A 22,060-nucleotide genomic window follows, 5' to 3' on the forward strand; every position below is an offset into this window, starting at 1 on the left:
ATTTTTCATTCCTGCAATGAATTCTTTCTTTGTCCAGCATAATTCCTGTAGATATGTCATACAATTTTAAAATTTTACCACTAGATTTTTTTTATTTCTTAATCCAAATAGGGAGAAATAAAATTGAAAACGGCAGCACAAAAAGTATATAAGTGATTTACAAGCACGTGCGATGTTCCGAACAAGATTCAGGCTTCCTGCAAACAAACGGTATGTCATAATCATTGCAAATAGCATTAGGTTCACAGCACTGGTTCTATGTTGCTTATTCAATGCCATTGTACACTTGTTTGGGTTTCACATAATGAAATTTGTTTTGCATGTTAATCCACTGAAACCACTGGAAAAGTGGAAACTCTTCCATGGTAAAGAGGGTTTTTGCACAGTTGATATTTAGTTATGAAATCCTCTTTTACAATTTAAAAAAGAATTCTATGTGATTCCTCTCTTAGGGCTATAAAAAAAGCATTCTTTGTCAATCCAAAAAGTTAAGTTCATCTAGGACTGCACAAAGGAGACAAAATTATAAAATTCTATTTAAATTTGAGGATTATTTTGTACAATGAAATAGTGAATTTCGAATATGCAGGAATCACTTAAATATTCAAAAAGTGCCCCTCCCCCCCTACCCTAGAGTATCAGAAGAGCAGTAAGTGACAGGTTTTGAAGAAAATCCATTTGCCCATGAACTATCTACTTACTATGGACACAAACTTCAGTTTTCTTTTAGCTGTTGTTTGGTGAAGAAAGACGCAGAAAAGGCAGAACATGAAACACAGACTCCAGATTCCACACGCCAGCCGCCTTGCTCTCATCCTGAGGGTAGCTTTCAGCTATTTTGCACACCAAGGTCCCCGGCTGGATGTGGTGATACAGTAGATATGTGGCTGAGAGGGGAGGAGTCAGTTGTGCTCAGTGAAGTCTGAAAGTGGGCTGTGAGCTTGCCTCCTCCTCCTTTTTTTCCCTTCTTGGGTTAGTGCTTTTCAGGGGATGAAATGAAAAGTAGATTTGCACTTGTCCTCACTTTCTGTGTCCCATGTATAACATGAAGTGGAATCTCTGAGCCCTCGAATTCCTGCCCCTGGCACTTGCAAGGCAGGTGAACGGAAAGAACTAGAAGTTGCCTGCTATTATTTAGGCTAGGATTTAGTATAGGTCAGTCAGCCTTCTCAAAACTGAAAATGCTGCAGATATGCTGTCTCTTGCTGTATGCAAAAGAGCTAATAAACCATCCTCATTCCTAGTGCTCACACAATCTTCTCTGAACACTTTGTACTAGAAAGCTAGAAGGGGCAGTGCTGGCAATTGTTCTTTTATAAAGGATCTCTGGATTTTTCCCTGGATTCGGCTGTGATCTGTAGGAGGAATAAACAGCAGAAGGTTTTGTTGCACGGGAGCAGGGATAAGCCTAAATTCACTGCAAAAAAATAATGATACATGAATGAACTTTCCATTGCTACAGTAGATTGACTATGTCTCTAGTGGCAAAGCATGTGGCGCTGTTTTCTAGAACTACCCCCCAGAATTTCATACAGTTAGGTACAGTTTTTATTTTCAAATTTCTTTTGCTGCAAACACTCTCATTGTTACAGCATGCATAAATCGAGAGTTGTTTCTGTCATTTCCCCAGTATATTTTAAATAAAGAAAAAATCTAGCTCAGAGACAGTGTTGCAAGAGACAGGATTGATCTTACAAGCTTATTGGTCTATGTTCAGTCACATTCATGTGTTAATGAAAGCTCTGTTAATATTTAGAATCTGAGGGTGATTTCTTAGTGATCAAAAGCTCTCTGTATGTAAGAATTTAAAAGAAATTACTTTAAAAAAATCATGTTGCTACCTAAAAATGCTATATAATCTCAAGCTAGTTTAAGGCACAAATAACAAAACTTTCCATCTTAATTATTAGATGTGGACTTGCCTAGAGGGATCAGTTCTCTTTCCTGAAGTAACAATGCTGTATCTTTCACATCTGTTGGAGCTAAAGAGATTCCTCTATGAGACATTCAGAGGTCACGCTTTCTTGGTGCAAGACGGTTCGTCTGTCATTTCTGCTTTTGTTCCTGACAAATCTAACACACTCATGCAGAAATAAAAAAATACGGGGAGCTGCCCACATTTATTAAGAAAGAAAATTCTTTTTTTTTTTTTTTTTTAAATGAGGGACCTGGGGGAGATTTGGGTCAACTGATTAAAGCTATTCACACCCTGTACATTGTCCTGCCTCCACTGGCTGTCGTACTTCAAAAATATCTTTGAAGAGACTATGTGTTTTGCTGTTTCTAGAGGACACGACATCAGATGACACTCCTAAAATACACTGCTTTGCACGGCAAGATTTTTAATTAGAAAAACTGGTATTGCTGAGAAAAAATAAGGAAGTTCTCAGAATTGCAAGGCACCGTTCAGGTTCTTCAGGTACTGTAGATATGTCTAGCAGGGACAGCAGATATGCAACAAAAGCAGAAAGGTTTAACTTTATTCTTTTCAAGCACATGTTGCCTCACACTTTGTGTGAGATTTCTTCAACAAGGAAGGTGAAATCATTCTTACTTTGGACATGACAAAATATTAGTGTAAAAACTGGTACTTGTTTCCTCTGATCTGATCTCAGTGCTGCTAATTCTGTGGGAAGACACAGAAAGGGCTGGAGTTAATTTAAAGTACACCATGTTGGTTAACTCTGTTCCTGCTGAAGGTCATAGAGGGAGAATGAAACAGTGTGCTGTGCCATGTACCGTCGTTCCTGAGACTGAAACTCTAGGAGATGGAGCTTTCTTGGCAGCTAACTCATACCTGCGGAAATCCCTTGTTGCAGATGGTGCGAGGTGTGAAAACTATAGCTGCTTTCAAAGTCAAGGTAACTCATTCTTTAACATACCTGCAGCCTGTGTTAAAACAACAGTTGAAGGTGGAAGAGGAGGAGATAATGATAAAGACGATAAATGAACCTCCCTCACTGCCTTGGAAGTACAAAGGAAAATATATGAGGTGTAGATCCTATGCCTTTATCTTACCAATAAACTTGATGAAATATTTATGGGGTTGTGATAAACATAATATTATTAAGCACAACGACTTTGTGTTGTGTCCTGTATTGTGATAGCTGAAAAGTCAGTGTGTTAAGAAATGCTGCTGGATCTTTGACATTGTTTAAGGAATGTAAGTTTTCATTAAGAGTCCTTCAGTGCTTTAAAGTAGGTTCACAGTTTAAGTGCTATTATTGTATTTAAAAGCTTAGTAATCCAAAGGACAAAATTTGGCCCTCTACCCTCAAACTGCAATATGAAGAATCTTCTCCAAGCTGTGCTGCTTACCCCCTCCCCCAGCTTTTAAGCGTAAGGTTAAATCTGCTTGGTATTTAAACACAGTGTAGGCTTGGACTTGCAGCTTGAGATGCTGCTACTTCATTGGCAGGAGGATGAGAATCAGTTGAAGATAGACTGGTAAGCATGTTAGGAGAAGACTCCAGTGTAGAATTAGTGGGGGGAGAAGGAGGCAGGTGGAGGAGGACTTCAGCCTTCCCACCCTGCCTCCCCTCCTTCCCCATCCCTGAAACGTCCCCTAGTGGGATACTTATGCCAGCTTCTGGTGTTGAAGTCATGACTCTGTGGCTTTTGCAGTTTTGATGTCCATGTCCACTTCCATGCCTTTTCCATGTCTTTCCTCAGCCCCAGTCAGATGAGGGCTGTATCTGTCCCTAAATAGAGTTCAATGTTTCCTCTGGTTTACAGTGTACCTGTTTGTCTCTTGCTTGCACACTGTGATTAAACAATAAAGAAAAGTGAGGATATCATTCATGCGGCTGCAATAAACTAACAGTCAGAACAAAAAAAATCCAGCTCCAAGTCACTTGCTTAGTATCTAAATAGATAGGTATCAGCTGCCTCTATTTGGCTAATGCTTAACATAGGCTTCTTTGGTCCTTTATGTTAGGAAAACAAAGGCATGTCATGTCACCATGCCTATGTCACAGGGACACATTACCCCCACCTCAAACAGAATTCTGCCCTAATCAGATACCCATTTTCTGTTAATAATTTCAGTGCTGGCATGCAATATTCTTTCAGCCCATTTTAAGACTGAGTTAGAGTCATGTTCAGCTGTCCTGAGGAGCTGGGTCAAGGCTTGTCAGGAGCATGAACAAAATGGAGCATCTGTGCCCTGCAAATAGGGTAATCTGCAATGGTAACAGGGGCCCTAAAGACCTGTGCATGATGTTCCTGCTGCTGCTGGCAGGAGACATCACCTTCTGCCCCATATTTTCTGATCCTTCCTTAAATGGCAGCAGAAAACAGAAGACAGCAGTTGGCGTTAGGACTTGTAAGGAGTGGGGCTATGGTCGTTCTTTGGCCATTGCCAAAGGCAATTGCCTTCTCTTTGTGTTCAAAGCTGCATTCTTGATGTCAATCTGAGATAAAGTACTTTTTTGCACAGTGGTCAGCTTCTTCTTCATTACACTGATGCAAATATAGAGTAACTGCACAGACGTTGATTAACTTATTCCAAATACATTTCCCTTGAGGTTTACACAGCTGTTCTTCCACTGATGATGTTCTCAGCGCCTTCTGGTCTTCTGCATTTTGTGGCTGTTTTTGGGATATGTGGATCTGCTGCTCCAGATCCTCATTTGGTATGAGTTGGATTAGCTCTTTATCTTTTATAGAGTTGCACTGGCTTACAGGGGCTTCAAAATACAGGAAAAAGAGGATGTTAAAATCCATTTCCTCTACTTGTTCTGATGAAAAAGCATTATTAAAAAACTGGATCCCAGTGTTGATGCAAAAAGAGATCAGATTCCAGATCCAACCTTCACCTGAAGTTTTGCTGGACTGTAAAGCTCCCTCCTCCAAGTGGGAGCACTTTCTCTCCAGTACCATGTGATTCACCTTTGTCGTCATAAAATACACGACTCACGAGAAGCACGACTGGCATGGAGGAGTTGCAGATTAAGATGCAGCTCAGTAGTTGTGTCTTAACAGATGAATACTATAATATCAGAACAAAGGGATTTAGCTGTCATTATTTCACACAGTGGTGGTGCTTATTTTGGTCTTAGGCCATCAGTGAGTCACAAACCTGAATTTTGTGCAGTGTCAAAGCTCGTTATTCTTTTTTCCCAAATTCCATGAATGAATTCAAGCAACCTTGCTTGGGTGTGATGGATGGCTGTATCACATAACCAGACTGCCACTGCAGGAAAGAGGTAAGGTTTGTAGCAAATTGCTAGGAGACAAAGTGTCTTTAGACCACTAACACTATCTAGTCATTTAGACTTACTAATGAGTTGTACGGGACAGACAGGATCATGTTGTTTTGACAGTGGGAGGTGAGGTATTTCTCGTACTGGAGGAAAAGAACATTTTCTTCTAGCCAGCCATCATCACAGCTCTCTAGCTTGGGCATAAACCAGAAGTGTTTCATCCAGGTGCTGACATAAGTCCAAACAACCTCCCTGTGTGTAATCAAGCATCAAGCTATTGTCCTTGTGCACCTTAGAATACCTGAGGGGTTTTGGTTGCTGCTTTCTTTAAATTTAAATAATTATATTTAACTTTGAGGTAGGCTACAATAACTATGATTAAAGCAATTGTTCTGCTCAGCTGGAATGATTTCTGATCATGCCCTAGCACAATGCTGCAAGATTTAAAATGCAAATATGTGGGAGGGAAGAAATGTTCTTCCAATAACTTTTTTATTTCTATTGGAATAAAACAAGAAGTCCTTTATAAAAACCCAAGCTGAGGTCAAATATAAGCCAGCAATTTCTCGTAGATATTGGGTCTTGCTGGTAACAAGCGTCATCTACCTGTGTGGGTAGTTTATTTTTTGGTACTTAAATCCTGAATTGGGAGTGAAGAATTAGTAAATTAGCTGTTTGCTTCAGAACTATTATCTCCCCCTTCCCCCTTTACATTCTGTTCCCTTGCTGTTATAATTCTTCACTCTCTTTGGATTCTTGGGTTTTTTGGTTATTTTTGCTCTTATTCATTTTAACCAGTGAAGCATTTTATGCTAGGATGTAGGCATACTTTCATGGCACATTTAAAATCTTTTTTGATCAAGTGTTTTCTTGAGAGGCTCGTGATTGATTATAATATTACCACAAACATTTTCTGAATGAAACTCTCAGAACTGCTACAATGAAAGACTGTGTTTTTATGTCACTGCACTGTGTCTATTATAATAACTGATATATAATACTATATATTATAATACTAACTACACTACATGGTGGTATCACTTCAAAGCTCTCCTTGGCATTTCCAATGTGACTTTTTTCAGTGAAATTTTCATTGACTGTCAATATGGTTGTTAGAAGCAAACCGTATATTTTGGCTTTAGGTCATATATCCAGTTTCTCTCACGTTAAATCAAACTAAAATAAATATTGCAAATCAGGTTGATAGAAATTGAGATGTTTTGGAGACTTCCACTTAATTTAGAAATGTCATTGAGCTTGTTCTGTAGGTATTTTGATCTGCCTCTACAAAGTACCTCAAAAAGATGTCCCATTCTCTTACCTGTGTTGTCCATGTTTGTCCTTACAGACACATCCATATAAAGCACGAAAGGTGTAAAAGTGCCTTTTGCAGAAATATGGGACAAACTATCCAGAGGGCAATAGCTAAAATAATGAACAGACACAACGGTACTGGCAGTTAACTTGATATTTCGTTTTGGGATCTGTTACTTATTGAGTTGGTGGGAGGGAGAATAAGTTGTGTGTGGGAGTGGTACAGCTTCAAGGACCCATTTTCATAGAAAAAGAAGTGCCAGTAGAAGGAAGATATGCTTAAAATCATGCAGGGAATTGGCCAAGGCCTTTCTGAGCTGCTGCTACTGCTGAGACGGATTAATGCTACCTTCAAATATTGATCATTCTTGGAAAGAACCAAGCAACCCATCAACTAGCAGCTTAGTCGATAATTATAATGTGGGATTAGTTTTACAAAGTGTGGGTTTATAGGTTTGATTCATAACACGTTGGGCTTTCCAAGGAATTCAGGAAAGCGCTACATTAAGTACAGGTAGGCCAGCCAAAATACCTTGAATAACTGTTGTACAATCCAGGCTGCATAACTGACTTGGACTTCAGTAGAGGCTACATGCTTAGGCATGAGCACAAAATGGATAACCAAAATTAATGCTTCAGGTAATGGAGAAAAATGCTACCCAAAGGAATCCTGAGTTTAATATATACATCATTAGGTTCATGCTCTGATTGACATCAGTAGATGCAAGGTAGCAGCCCACAAAATAAGCTGTCTTTTGATTTACATTTCACCAAGAATGACAGAATTGGTCAGCATTCATCATGTGATTCTTCACATTTTCCACACACACTGAATAGTGAATAATTCATAATGTACTTTCAGTTAAACTGTAAATCTCTTCTCTTTGGTCAGCTCTAGATCAGAGTATTGTCTAAACTTAATTTAAAGCAAACAATGAGAAAAATGCAAGAGCATGAAAGGAAAGTTTATTTTAGTGCAAACCAAATAAAAACTGTATGCCTAAACCTACACAGGAACTAAGAAATAGTATAGTAGTTGGAAAAATATTTGCCTATATCTACAGGCACCTCAGAAAAATATTTTGCAAAGACATATTGCCATCTAGTGTTAAACTCTCTTCTATTTGTTGTACTTTGGGCTAGTGTAGTTGCAGTAGATTCCTGACAGACACTTTTGTGAAAATCATTGGAAATCCAGTAATATATTGAGAAATGCAGAACGGCATCACTGCAACCAGAACAAGAACACATGACCACATTTCCAAATTTAAATAAAGATTAAGTTCAATGATTTTCACTCCTATATTCAGAGTTGCTGGCAATATAAATTCACTCTCCAGAAGGAGAGAGTTTGTTAAAGTCGGTGTCCAGTTCTTCTTTTAGCATTGTGAGAAGTGGTGAAAAAACAATGTAGTGTTTTTTACGTACTTGTATTATTAACTCTTAAATAATTTTCTCTTTGTATGCTTTCATTTGTGTTGTTGTAGGAATTCAGCATCTTTCACAAGAAATCAGCATCTTTGTAGAGAGAGAGGCATCTGGATTAATTTTACACAATGAGAGAAGTTGCGTGGCCAAAGATCAAGCTGGGGTAATGTAGCTTTTTCTCTTCCTCTTTTCACATAGTTTGTTGGGTTGTTTTCTTCCTTTTCTATGCACCTCAGTTCTGAGTTTTACTACAGAGAAATTCTGTATAGTTTATTTTTGATGGTATTCAAAGATGACATAGCTTTCACATTTCTCTTTCCATGTTTTCTCTTAACTTTGGACTCACCTGGTCCATAGCAATGACTTCCAGATAGTGAACTGGAGATTAGATTTTTATCAGCTGGCTGGAAACACTTCCTCTTAGAAAGGACTTTTGCTTCTATGACATCCTGCTTTATAGTCATATAAAACTTCGCCGTACTTTAGCAACTGAAGCTGTAATTTCCTATCTGTATGACTTAGGTTTAAAAAAAAAAAAGTAGTTTTACCTAGAAACAGTATAACAAAAGCTCCAGTACATCCAGCAATGCTACCTTCTCTGTTAAGACATTTTTTCAAATGATGGGAGTCAACAGTTTTGAATTGCTCAGACTAACATATTTGCATGGAACATTTGTTGAAAGTTGTTGGGTGGGGGAAGGAAAAGGAAAAGGGAGGATTTTATTGTATATTTCATCATTTGTTAACCTTGGAAAGGTAAAAGTAAGTATGGAGTTTTATCTATTTCCTAACTATGTATGTATGACTTAATAGTTGGACTGCTAATACATCTTGTTTCTTTTCATCCTGAGAATGAGCAATTGAAGAAGCATAAGAAGCTTTCTTAACTATGCAAACATATTTAAGAATAGCAGGTATAGCTTCTGTACTTGCATCCAGATAGAATTGTCCGAGTCAAGTTAGCAGCATCTCTTGTGCTTGCTATCTGTTACTAAACCAGTTTACGGAGCTGGTTTGGTTTCAGGTAAAACTTTGTTGTTGGAAAATCATGGCTGCAATGGATTTTTTTTTCTCATACACTGCCGTATTCTATTTGCTTGTCTTTATCTTTTGATACATAGCTCTGTTCCTTGCTTACTCTTTTTCAAATAACTAACATTTATTTATTGCTAGGTTGGTAATTTCTGACAGATTTCATAGCATTTTCTTCAACTCCTGTCTGTAATGGTCTAACAAAATTACTTTCAAGACATTTCTTTATTTTTTTTCCCCTTCATTATCACCTTGTGAAGCAAGGAGTATCTAAATCTACACCCTGCTGTTTAAATTTTTGTTTCCTGGAAACAGCATTTTGTGACATATTGGAAGGCTTAGTATGGCTTGATCTGTCTACAAACTGTTATTAATATTCTATTGGAAATCTATATTTTACTGAAGTCACTGTATTACAGACACAAAGTTTTGATAATGACATAGGCAGTCTTGGATATTTTAGGCAAATTGCAAGTAAATGCAGTTTCAGAAATGATATAGATGATTTCCCTTTAAGAAAAAAGGAAAGGGAGAGATCCCATTGGCAGATATCGCTATGCATTTCTAATTGAGTTACCATCCATCTCTGAGACCATGAGACAGACACATGTTCTGGGACTGACCTGTGTTTTGTCATGGCTCCAGATTTATTCTGTGGGTAAGTGACACTACTATGGAGTTACATCAGTGGAAGGATGATACAGGTATTGCAATGCAATATCAATGAATTTTGACTTGGCTGTTTTGTCCATTGGATAACTCAATTTCCATTCATTTTTCTTTAAACTGTGGGCAGATATTATTGCTACTTTCCTAAAGAGCCATCATTTCTGCTCCCATAGTCCCTGAAAAGAATTTTTTTGTTTCTTTGTTTTCTCCTACCCTGTTGGCTATCGGTCAATCTTTCTAGTGAACAGGAAGCTCTGAATTGAGGCACGTGGATGCTAGAGGACTGTGTGGCCACGAGGTGTTACACACAGAACAGTTAAAGAAAGAGCACAATATTCTCTTGGAATAGTAAATCAAAATTCTCCCCAGGTGTGACTTGAAAAGAAACTAAAATGTCAGCCCATCCATATTACATACATTTACACAGAACGTACTTTCTCTGGTATCAAGTAATCTCCTGGAGACATACAATAGAAGGAACTGTGTGACACTTATTTTGTGTTCCCCATTTGCTCAGTAGTTTCAAGTGAGACTCTGCAAAATGTTAAATAAACTCTCCTGGTTTATGTATTGTGTATACAATGCAAGCCAGTTCGTGTAGTCTGGTTACACATATTGAATATTCATTAAAACAAAGCCACCTTGAACTGGTGACCTCAGATCCTGCAGCCTCTTATGACATCTTAAACAAGGTTAAGACCACCCCTAATGTGAGACCTCTTTGCTTATGTGTAGAAGAATAAAAATCACCTACCATAAGGGATTTGTAAGTGTATCACTAAAAACGTGTATTTTTCCCCTGCTTAAATACATAACAGAACAGAGAGAAGCAAAAGAAGAGAAGAAAATACAAGATGTGTCAGCGCTGCTTATGAACATTGAAATCTTTTACCTTTGAATAAGCAAAACAAAAGCATATTCCTGGTACACAATACCCTGGTACTTCTGCCTGTTCTTAAGACTTTGTAATTCCTAACCAATCAGCTCTAATGAATTATAGAATCATAGAATCGTTAAGGTTGGAAAAGACCCTTAAGATCATTGAGTCCAACCGTTAACCTATCACTGCCATCACTATACCATGTCCTCGAGCACCACATCTATTCGTTCTTTAAATACCTCTAGGGATGGGGACTCAACCCCTTCCCTGGGCAGCCTGTTCCAGTGCCTGACTGCCCTTTCGGTGAAGAAGTTTTTCCTAATATCCAACCTAAACCTGCCCTGGTGCAGCTTGAGACTCAAACATTATGTCTTGATGTACAAAAGAATGTGGGAGACCTGTGGCTTCCCATGGCTCTGATCAGAACAAGAAAATTTTACTGAATTTGTACTCCTTGAAACAAAAAGACTGTACAAGGGAAATTTCTTGGAGGAATGTAAAGTCTGGTTTGCGGCTCTGACTAGGCAATGGTTTATTTTACTGTTATCGACTTCCTCTCAAAAATCAAGGGCAGCATTATAAACTCTTCATGCAAATACATTTTGCACCTCTGTTTTTCAAGAAAGAGGAACCCTCTTCACTATATTCTATTTTATTGAATAATTAAAAAAAAAGTGAAAAACAAAATGAAATTCTATATATGAGATACAGTGAAAAAGTCTTTCTAACTTTTTTAGAGCTCCTGAAATTTGAATGTTCATGTTCACTGCCATTTAAGGGTTGAAAAATGTGGGGCTGTTTAATCTAAAAAAGACGTCACAATTGTCTTCACATATTTAAACACTGCTGCTAAGAGGAAAGTAATAATCGTCCCCATACTGGGCAAGAAAAAAAACGTAGACTGGAATTGCAGAGGGGAAGACTGAACTTAGACATTTGCATAAACTGAAAATAAGGAGAGTGAAGCGCTGCCTATGGATACTGTGAAATTGCCATTGCTGAAAATGTTTAAAAGTGAGTTACATGAATCTCTGCTATAGGAATATAGTTATATACCTGCTGTGTGGAATTGGGAATAGACTAGATGACCTCTTGGTGTTCCTTTCAGTCCCATTTTTCACCAATTTTGTGATTCCACAACACGAATGTCTTGGGATGTACTATTTACTAATAATTTCTTTGAGGGACCTGATATTCTTTTGGGACTGAAAATTCTAGCAATTAAAAATTTGGTATTGGGTCTGGACAGCAGAAAATAGTTATATCCTCCTGTCCTTAGAGACAACTTTAAAGCACCACCTCCTGCGTGCTTTTAATTTCTATGTATTGCACAGTAAGGGCTTCTAATTAACGAAGTTCAGTTTAAAAAACGGAGTTAATTTTCACCTGTTTGGTATTTACCTCCATTCTGCCATAGTACTGTTGAATAATTGAAGCTAATGAGTTGGTTGAAGGCAGTGACCAAATTCAAAATGGGAGACCAAATTCAAAATATCAAGCCCAGTTACTAGCCTCTCCCCCTGATGCACACAGAAAAGAGATTGGATTCCCTGCCAACATGTTTTCTGAGTTGTATTAATGAAGCACATCCTGGATGTTTCTGTAGAAATGAACTTTGTCCTCAAACCCCTTGTCAATTCCCTTTATTGGGATTTTGCCAAACACTCCAAATCCTTTCCATAACCAAGGCTTCTGCAGTCAAAATGTAAAAGATGGCAGCATGACAGGAAAACATCTAGATAGTTGAAGATCAGCTGTCGCATGGAATTCATGGTCATTAACGCCACGCTATCCACAAAGACATGACTGTCATCTCTGTTGCCTACTAGCTACTGATTTTGGTGCTGTCAGGCTTGTAGAAGAACAGATAGTTAGCCTCCTCAGTCAGAAAATGGCAGGAGGCTGAATGAACTGTCTGTGGAGTGATCTGCAGTATTCTGGAGAAATTATTTTTGTGGGTGGAGCCCTGACCTGAGTTTCAAGACACCTGGCTTCCATTTAAGACCACCCTTGATTTCCTGCGTGACTTCCTACATGAGCTTTAGGGTATATCTAGAAATCGCAATGCAATGCAGAGGTAATGAATTAGCACTGATCTAGCTATTCCACATACATACCAGAAACAGTACACACCACTGCGCTGTTATAAACCGACTCCAGCAGTGTCAGTTGTAGCACCCTGTGATTGCAGTGCAGAGCCTGCTCTGGTAACGCGGAGCTAAGTATAGCTGCCCGAGAAGCCGAATGAATGAGCTTAGTTGGGGTTCTGTGATACTGTGACTGAAATCCCTCCAGGACCCATCCTCCCCAGCTTGTTACTGCTAAAGTTTCAGCATGGGTATACCTTTTCCTGTGAAGGTCAGTTACTACTGGTGAGATAATTCATTTAGTAGAAGAGCAGTGGGAAACGTGCCTGCTCCATTTTCTAGTTCTTTGCCGTGATCATTATTCCTTGCATTTTAACCCAATATTAAACTTTCCTATAAATATCACCTTTTTTTATTTTAAGCTCAAAATGGAGACTTTTCTGAATAGGATTTCTACAGTACTGTTTTGGAAGCATTCTCTCCCTTAGAAGTCCAGAGAATAAGTTGATCACCAGTTCAGACCATAAAAATGTGTCTCCATGGTATACTATTGTATGATTAGAGGCTATTATTACTTGAATTTTATATAAATTTTTTTTTTTCATTTTAGACCATTTTAGTTTTTGTGGCTGACTACTACCAGGCAATGCTGAATTTTAAGTTGTCTGATGCTGCTCATCACTGCCAAGATCTTTCTACTGGGAGAATGATTTCTGCTTCTGCTCATGTGGGTAACACTCGTATTAGCACTGCATGTAAGACGGCACTGTTACAACAGCCATTGAATTGGTTTGAATGAAACGTCATATTTAAAGTCCCTACAATACTTACTCAGCAAATTAAAACTTGAATTACTATAAAGATCTTAAGCATAAAACCAACCTTATTAAGAAAGGTAGGATGCTTCAGCTATATTAAAAAAAACAACCAGCACAAAAGAAGCCTCATCTCAATAAAAGCTGACCTAACTTTCTTCCCAGTTCAGGAGTCATGTGTGAATCCACAGATGTGTGGATACATGGTCCTGAAAGTGTTCTTTGTCTTTACTGCCTTTATACATAAACATTTCTCCACCTCCCCTAGTGACACATACTTCAAGGACGGACACTAGTGAACAGGTAGTGGAGTTCGTATCTGCAATGCCTTTTACCACTTACACACAGATAATCAAAATCTGCTGCCTATACATCCTTATCCTTGCATTCTCAGAAAAGGGGAAAACCCTTAGGATTTCAAGTGCACAGACTTCAGGCTGAGAAGCAGTTCAACCTTTGGCTGCTTTCCAATAGCACTGCCTGGAAGGCAACACTTAGAGGCTTGTGTTCTGTAAGAGTGGAGATGGCCAAGCTTGCAGTCCCTGTGAGCCACAGACTGAGATTTTCCTGTGGCAAAAAGAGCTGCAAGATGCATATCTCAGAGACTTGAGAGCTCTGGGAGTGTTTCAGAGGGAAGGGACAACAGCTCCTCACTTAGGATCACACGCTTTGCTGTGGGAAGAAGTAGACTGAATGTGCAGCTGGAAGGCATGCTTTCTCAGCACTCTTTGTGCCAGAAGCTCACGCTGGTTTCTTTCTTCACATAGTCAGGGATTTGGATAAACTTTCACCTTTTGTGTTCATTGCTGCTGATTAAAGGATGAAGTTTTGGCCTGGGACCTGTTTTTGCTAATAAATATATTCATTCCTGAAAAGAAAAAGGAAGTTCTCTGATCCTGAGAACCAAAAAAATTTCCTTCACGTGAATGCAGTCCTGCTGCATGAAAAAATGTCAGTCACATCAACAGTGTGAAAGTACCTTGGAACCTGTGACATATCCAACTGTGAAGCTGTGGGGAAACTGTAACATCTCCTGGTCAAGGGAGAAAGGCAGTTAAAGAAATGGCTAGTATAATAGCCAAGGATTTAAGCAAAGGAAAGGTCCTTTCAAACATTTGGTCTTCATAACACTCTGGCCAGATGAATGGCATATTGGATAGACTGGCTCAATAAAATGGAAATCATAACAGCTGTTTAACAAAGTACCGGGGTCCATAACTCCATTTTCATAGGAAGAACTCCAGTTAAATGGTAAAAAATCAGAGCCTTTAAAGTATGGATATCTATAAACTATCCATTTATCTGTGCAGACAGCTATAAAGTAGGTTTGGAGGGCCAAATTGAGCACGTGAGATTTGTATGCTATAAAATTGCTGCATAGAGGTAGTTTGTGCAGTACTTGAGATGTGTCTCTTTATATTAGTCAAGGAATCATTAACAAAAGCTAGATGAGAATGAAACTCATAAATCAACTGTTGCCTCTCACAGTTTGTCTGATCTCTGCTACTAATTTTTTCTCTAATTTTAAAGTAATGGTAGATGCATCTGGCAAAATTAGTCTGACAGTGTTTTCTATTTACAGCTGGTGGTAAAGGTTTTTCTTTTCTGAGGCATATCTGTACTGGTTCGGGGTAGTATGTTGTCTGTGACAGCAATCTTGCCTGGAAAAACTAAGGACCCTTTTTGGCAAACTAATACAGGACGAAATGGAGGAAGAAAACTATTTGCTGCAGGCAAACGGTGCATTTGTTGTACTGTGCCTCCGTCTTAGTGTTTGTTTCTAATCACATCTGTGACTCAGCTGTAATGTCTGTATACACGTGCTTGTGCATGCTCCCCCCACCCCTCATGCATTCAAACTACTGGTTTCCAAAAGTCCCAGTGACCTGCCTTGCAAGAAATGATAAATTGTTTTGCTGCGATGTATAGAAACATCTGATGCTTGCTTGCTTCAGACTCTGAGGTCTCTGATCTGTAAAACATGTTTCTTTCCGCTGGGTTTGTCACTCAGGGAACATGAAACTGCCTTTAATATTCTTTTGCTCGGTAAACAGAGCCAGCTCAGATCTGTGCTGTTCTGGAACTCCAGTGAAAGCGAGGCTGTGGAATACCAAAGAGGAATCTTCTCTCTTTCTGATGATTACCTTGTGCAATACAAAAATTAATATTCACATTGTGTCTTTTGTAAGAATCACAAGTTAATTAGCCAATGCATAATTCAGTGAGTTAATTTTCAAGTTCTGAAAAACATGCATTTTCTGCTATAGTGCCTTAGAGGTACGTTTAGGCCTAGAATATCTTTGCTGGGCACATAGCAATATGAAAGTAGGTTCATTTCCTGCCATAAAGAGCAAGCAAAAGCAACCTATTAATAAAAAGTTCTAGTCTGGTTCATCTGACTTTCCCCTTTCAGTCTTTTATGCCCTACGGCATTAAACTACATGTAGTTGTCACCTCTTTGCAATATTACAAGAAGACTATTGTACAGTCAACAAACTGTTCATGTTTTTAGAATTATTTCTCAGGGTGAACATTTAAATAATGAGAAGAAAAGCAAGCAAGCATAGATTTCCTGTCAGTGTTTCAATTATATGAAATATTCTGTACTAGATTATAAAAGATTACATATGGACCTCAGTGATTTAAGTAATTTGACTAAATTATATAGTGTACTAATATTTGATCCAAGCAGTCTTCTTAATAATTTTTAAAGAGGCGTACATTGAGGTTTCAGTTTTGTCTATAATTTGTGCTGCATATAAATTATGAAAGTTTCCCTAAGAGGCATTCTTCCTTTGAGCTTGCCAGCATAAAAAAGAAGTAGGTTTAGCTTAAACTTGAGAAGGACAGCAGAAGTGCATATTTGCAGTATTATACATAACAGCGATGATTTGATTGAATAGTTTCATTCTTACATGGAGCTGCAGCATATTGATTGTGTTACAGTGAAGGAAATGGAAACGACTGGTATGAGACAAATAATGAGGGAGGAGACAGTGAAGAAGCACATTTTCTAGTAGGTAGTGCAGCAGTTGGATGGAAAATGATTACTAGGATGACCTATTTTGATCTTCTGCTGCATGCCAGACTGAAAAGTCCACGTGTCAGTAACATTTTTAAAACTGCTTTATGTTGGTCCTATAACTGAACATGTGTTTCTTCACTAACTTATTTCTTTTCTTTTCAAGGATAGTGTCCTTCCTGAGCATGGCAGAGTATCTGTGACAGGTCCTAGCACCGTAGAAATTGCTGTTGTAGGCTGTTCTGCAATAAGAGCAGCCTTCCACATGGCCAGCTACTCAACCCTCCTTCTTTCCACACAAAAAAGGCAAGAATGAGAAGGAACAAGTATCTCTGAAGTGCTGCCCCTTTCTGAAGTCCTCACAATTTAAACCTTTGTGATTCCATGCAGTATGTGACCCCTTTTCCCCGTGTCGAATGGGACCCATCCAACAATCTGATCTTGTTCACAGCAGCTCTGTAGTCATTTTCAGCTTCTTGAAGCCTATTCAGTGTTAGTACAATGCACATCTCAAAGCACCAGCTCGACCTGTGATTGCTTGTCAGAGTCTGTTCTATCAAAAAGAAAGGTGCAGTTTCCAGAAGGTAAACAAAATAACGTCAGTGGTTGTCTGCTAGACACTTATGTGGGCCTTTTATCCACACCAAGACCTATGCACTTTTCATATCAGCTCTGATTTGTGACTTGAAGTAACAAACCTATGTTTGTGTAACTAAACTAACACAACACCAAGTAAAGCATCCAAGCCATTGTTCCTTGAATCATCCCTCCTTTGAAATCCATTTAATACAAAATGACCCATCTCCACAGTGATTGTGTTGCTCACTTTGCATTACATACTCCGAAAGACGTAGCTGCCTGTACAGTAACTCTGCAAGCCAGTGTGGTCTGAGGAGAATATGAGGATCAGGAGGTTACTTTGGTACAACTCAATGGCATTGCCTGGCCAGTCTCCTTCTGGTGAAAAAAAAAAAAAAAAGTTAAGAGCAGGTCCTCTCTTCTTCTGTCATCCTCCTCTTGGCATGCTCTGTGTTTTGCAATCTACTGCAATGACATTTCTCGTTCTAGCCTTCAGTTTCACAGCTGATGGACTCAACAGGCCAGGTTTTCACCTGAGATGAAGCTAACCAATTTTCAGCCACTGCACTGAACCACAACAGACGTTGTGCCTTCGTTCTTTCCCAGCCTTGGAGTATAAACTCTCATATCTTGTCATCTGTGTGGATATACCTGGTCAGCAGTATTGGTTGATAACTTGAGGTCAAAGAGAATGGATGCATAGCATTTTGATATTGTCAGGGAATGTCTGAGAAGAACCCAGAGAAAGCTGAGGGAATTTTTATTGTTAATCTCCAAGTAGGGACAGAATTACTCAGGAAAACTCAGCCAAAATAATGATGGATCCTGTTTTTTGCAGATCTTAGCAAAAGGTATGAAACGAAGTTATCCAGACAAATAATGAAGTACAGCAGCCAGAAAAGATGGCCTCCATCACAGGCCACAGTCTTTTTTAAAAGTATAGCAGGACAGTCAACACTTTTGGCCAAAGAGTCAAAAAAAAAAAGTATTCAGTGACTGTAAATGAGATGAGATGTTATGGATTTGTCTGCTTCAACCTCAAACTCCTTGCCCCTAACTAATACTGAGTTTCTCTCCCTGTCTAAGTACAGCTTTAAGGCCTGTAGCTGAGTGCTTGCTTATTTCTTTGTGTTCAGAAAAGATACTGCAAGGCTTCCTAGCTCATGTTTGGCTGCCATTTGGAAATATCTCTGCTTCACTGAGCTGTTTTATCTCTATTCATCATTGTTACAAAAAGTCTTTTTTCTCCTTGTTTATTGATCCTATTAGTATACTTTCACAGCTGAAAACCATCAAACAATGTGGGGAGTTCAGGGTATGATTACTGTGCTTTAGAAATGGTCTTTCCTTACTGCACTGGCATACAGTATTTGTCCTTGGTTTTGAAGCATTAGCCAACTGGTAATTTGGCAGTTCCTGTACTGCATTTCTAATTGGGTGATAGTGTAATGGACGCATAGCTGGTTTGTATGGCCACTGATATGATTTTCAAGCTTCCCAACAGCTACTGACTCAAACTTTATCTCTTGAGAGGGGAAAGAATTAATTCAAGTTGTAAGTAAATACAATTTTCATTAAACAAATGACAGGTTGGTCCTCCCCCTCATACACCTGTGAATAGAAACCTGGGAAGGGCTATAACTGCAGCACTTCTGTAACATTCCCATGTGAGATTTTGAAATGCTTTTCAACTGGTAATCACATCAGGATTGTCACATTCTCATCACACATGCACCAGGTCCAGTTTACTCACAAGGGAATTGAGGGAAGAGAAGAGGTGACTTGTTCATGGATTCCCAGGAGGTGAATGAAAAAAGTGGGATTTCAAAGCCAGATATGTTGGCTCTCAGCCCTCTCCAATCGCAAAACCTGTGTTGTGGAAGCTAGTCTACTTTTTCGACTACTCTTTTCTCTTTTAAAGCTACCCATACCTTCACTTGCTGGGAATATGACTCCTGTTCAGTCCTTTGGTGACTGATCCTGCACCAAACAGAGGGCAAAAAGTTTAACAACATTTTAATAATGAGATATGTCTGCTGTTTCATGGTTATAGTATAATACTCTGGATGGGATACTCACGACTACCTCTTACTCATCCTATATTTTTTAGACTGGTTACATTGACTGTTGCGCTACATGATTGGATTAGTTTGTACGAGTTAAACACTGCTACAATGTTAGTTTCATCTCAATGAGCAGTTCATCTGAAATTTTTAGGAGCTACTGCTAAATTAGTAAAGTTGAAACTGAGTCAGGAATTCACATTCATTCATTCATTATAAATCTGCACAAATGTAGAATAACAGCCTGGAGCTGGCATTGCCTTGCTTTCTGGGTCCATATTTACAGTTTTTACTTATCCTTTCGCAGAACAAGGTGACCTACTGTCAATAAATATTCTGTGGGGAAAGCCTGAAAAACTGGGTTTTATATCTCATATTGCCTACTTTACATATAAGTTTCGCCAAGCATTCCTTATTCATAATTGGATAAACAATGAGTTATCTAGTTTGTATTAAGCTTTCTGAATCTCTCATTTACATTTATTTCAAAATTACATCTTAACAGAAACCAACCATGGTCATGCCTGGCTTAGGTGAACAAATGCATCTATCATCATAGCCACAATTCATTCTTTTACCTCACGGAGAACAGTTCCAAACTTAATGAGCCTCTCAGAGATCCGATTTTCACCACTCTGTCTTACTAAAAACTCTAATCTGACCAACAATTGTTTATAAAGCAGCAGAGGATGTTTCTGTTTTATCTGATCTTGTGGGGTTTCTGTTTGTTGTTTTTTCTTTTACATATATATCTCCACACTGCTCAAGGCATAGATCTTTTGTTCTCTTTTCATATGGTTGAAGTATACCTAGACTGACTGTCTGTGCACAGTGATATTTCTACCACATAGGAGATCCACTAATCATGCTTTTGCAGAAGTTGTATGTGGAGCTCCCCTCATCTCCTCTCACTTTTTTCAAAGACTTTATACTTTTCAGCTCTATATGAAATGCATTTCCTATCTGCTTTTCTAAAATATTCATTCTAACTTCTGCATCCTTTGTTTCTTTCATTTGTCTTATTATGTTCTGTTCAGTAGGAGGTATTTCATAAATATTACAGAGAGTGAAGTACAGCTGGATGAATATCTAGGAGTGATATGCATTATTGTGAAATGATATGTGTCAAAAATCAGGAAGCAAATTCCACAATCATTGGAGCTATATTAACAAAAGTTTTTTCAAGACTAGTAACTACTTTTGCTGGTCTAGTCTTGAGTCATCGCTATATGACTACAACACGTTGTTTGCTGTTATAATTGCTTTTTGCCTTGTTGCAATGAGTTTCATGTTGGAAGGGATGATGTTATGGAAATGATTATTGCTGTTTGTGGACGAATTATGGAGTATAAAATCGAGGTATAATGAAAAACTGGACATGGGGAAAGACTGGGATTATGTAAGAGAGAAAGACGCTAAGGAGAGACAATGTCAAAAGTATTAATACTGATGGGAGTTTGCTTATTTCTACTAAACGGAAAACTTGTGGAAAACACAGCTGCCAAAAAGTATCCCCAAGTCAAAAAAGGATACAGAATTAATACTGATTATTGGAAAATCCTCATTTACATGAAATAATAGAATAAAATTGTAGGTACATGAAAACTCTTAAAGATTGGGTTACAACTAAATTGAAAAGAAGTAGAAAGAACTTTTAACAGTGTCTAGGCTGCTTCCAAATTATCCTTCTTTTCTTCCATATTTCCCCCAAAGGACCTACTTCCCTTCAAGAATTCTTGACTAAACAGACAGCTAGTTTTTTGTATAGTTGTTTTGGAATAATTGATCCTATGTCTTGGCCAGTTTACTATTCACCAAAAATGTCAGTGTCAACATGTGTTGGTGTCTCTGTCTTGTAATGCTCCACTAGTATGAGTTTCAAAAAAAAAGCCTATTTCTGCAAGCAGCTTTATTTTGGATGTTTGAAAGATTTCGTTTTTTCTTTTCTTACTTACGTCTTTTGTTATGTCCACTGAAATACAGTTAGTAATGGTAAGACCTAAAGAGGTCATGGACCGCTTAGATTCAATAACATTCAGCAGTAGCAAGCCTCCACTCATAATTTTTAGCAAAAAAACCCCAGCAAAACCCATCAAGAAGAAAATGCCTAATGGATGAAAAGGGAGAAAAAGATAAGTGGCATTAACAACTGAGAATGTATTAAGTATTTATGGATGACATTTATGCTGTCCTAATTAAGTAAGAGTTTTGCGTGCTTTATCAGCACTCATTCACTGGTGTACCACACTGAATCATCCTAAGACACACAAGCCAGGAAAATGGATCATCTTGATGCTGAGAAGGCCTATTTCACGTGGCTATAGTACCCTAACTGGCAACACTCACAGAAAATGAAGCAACTCTTTTGTACCATCAATTAACCCTTCCTCTTTTTACACAGAGGTGCAGTTTGTCCCGTCATCTATTCTGAATACATCTAAGGATATATATCTCACAGTTTATATTATAAAAGATTTTCCTATCATCAGCAAGGTTTGAAAAGCTTTCCCTAACTTCTTCCACGAGGAAGAATTCCTCCTTCTCCCCTCCTGCTTGACTGCTAAGGTGAGAGCTCTCCAGGCAATGGAAACCAAGAACCATCATGTGGGATTCTGGACTGAGAAATTTTAGTTTCTTTAAGTCAGCTGGCCCAGACCTCTGACAGGTACTGATGGAAGTCTTGAGGAGGTTCTTTTGCAGGGCGGGACTCTGGAGCACCAGGTTTGCGATGATAGATTTTTATCCAAGATCAGAAATTGTACAATTCTCACTCACCAAGGTTCCCAGACTCGCTGCGGCAGCGATGAGGTGCTGCCCCAGTTGAAATTGAAGCTTCTAGGGCTGTCAGACACAGTACTCTGGCAGGACTGCAGGCATTTCCAAGGCTAGGTCATTCTATCTTATGGTGTGTCCCAGGTCAGTGGCTATGAAGCCTGTTGCATAGTCATGAAGCCAGGGAATCCCACT

This window comes from Platalea leucorodia (genome assembly GCF_965183815.1).
Source record: "Platalea leucorodia genome assembly, chromosome: 1".
Classification (NCBI taxonomy): Eukaryota; Metazoa; Chordata; class Aves; order Pelecaniformes; family Threskiornithidae; genus Platalea; species Platalea leucorodia.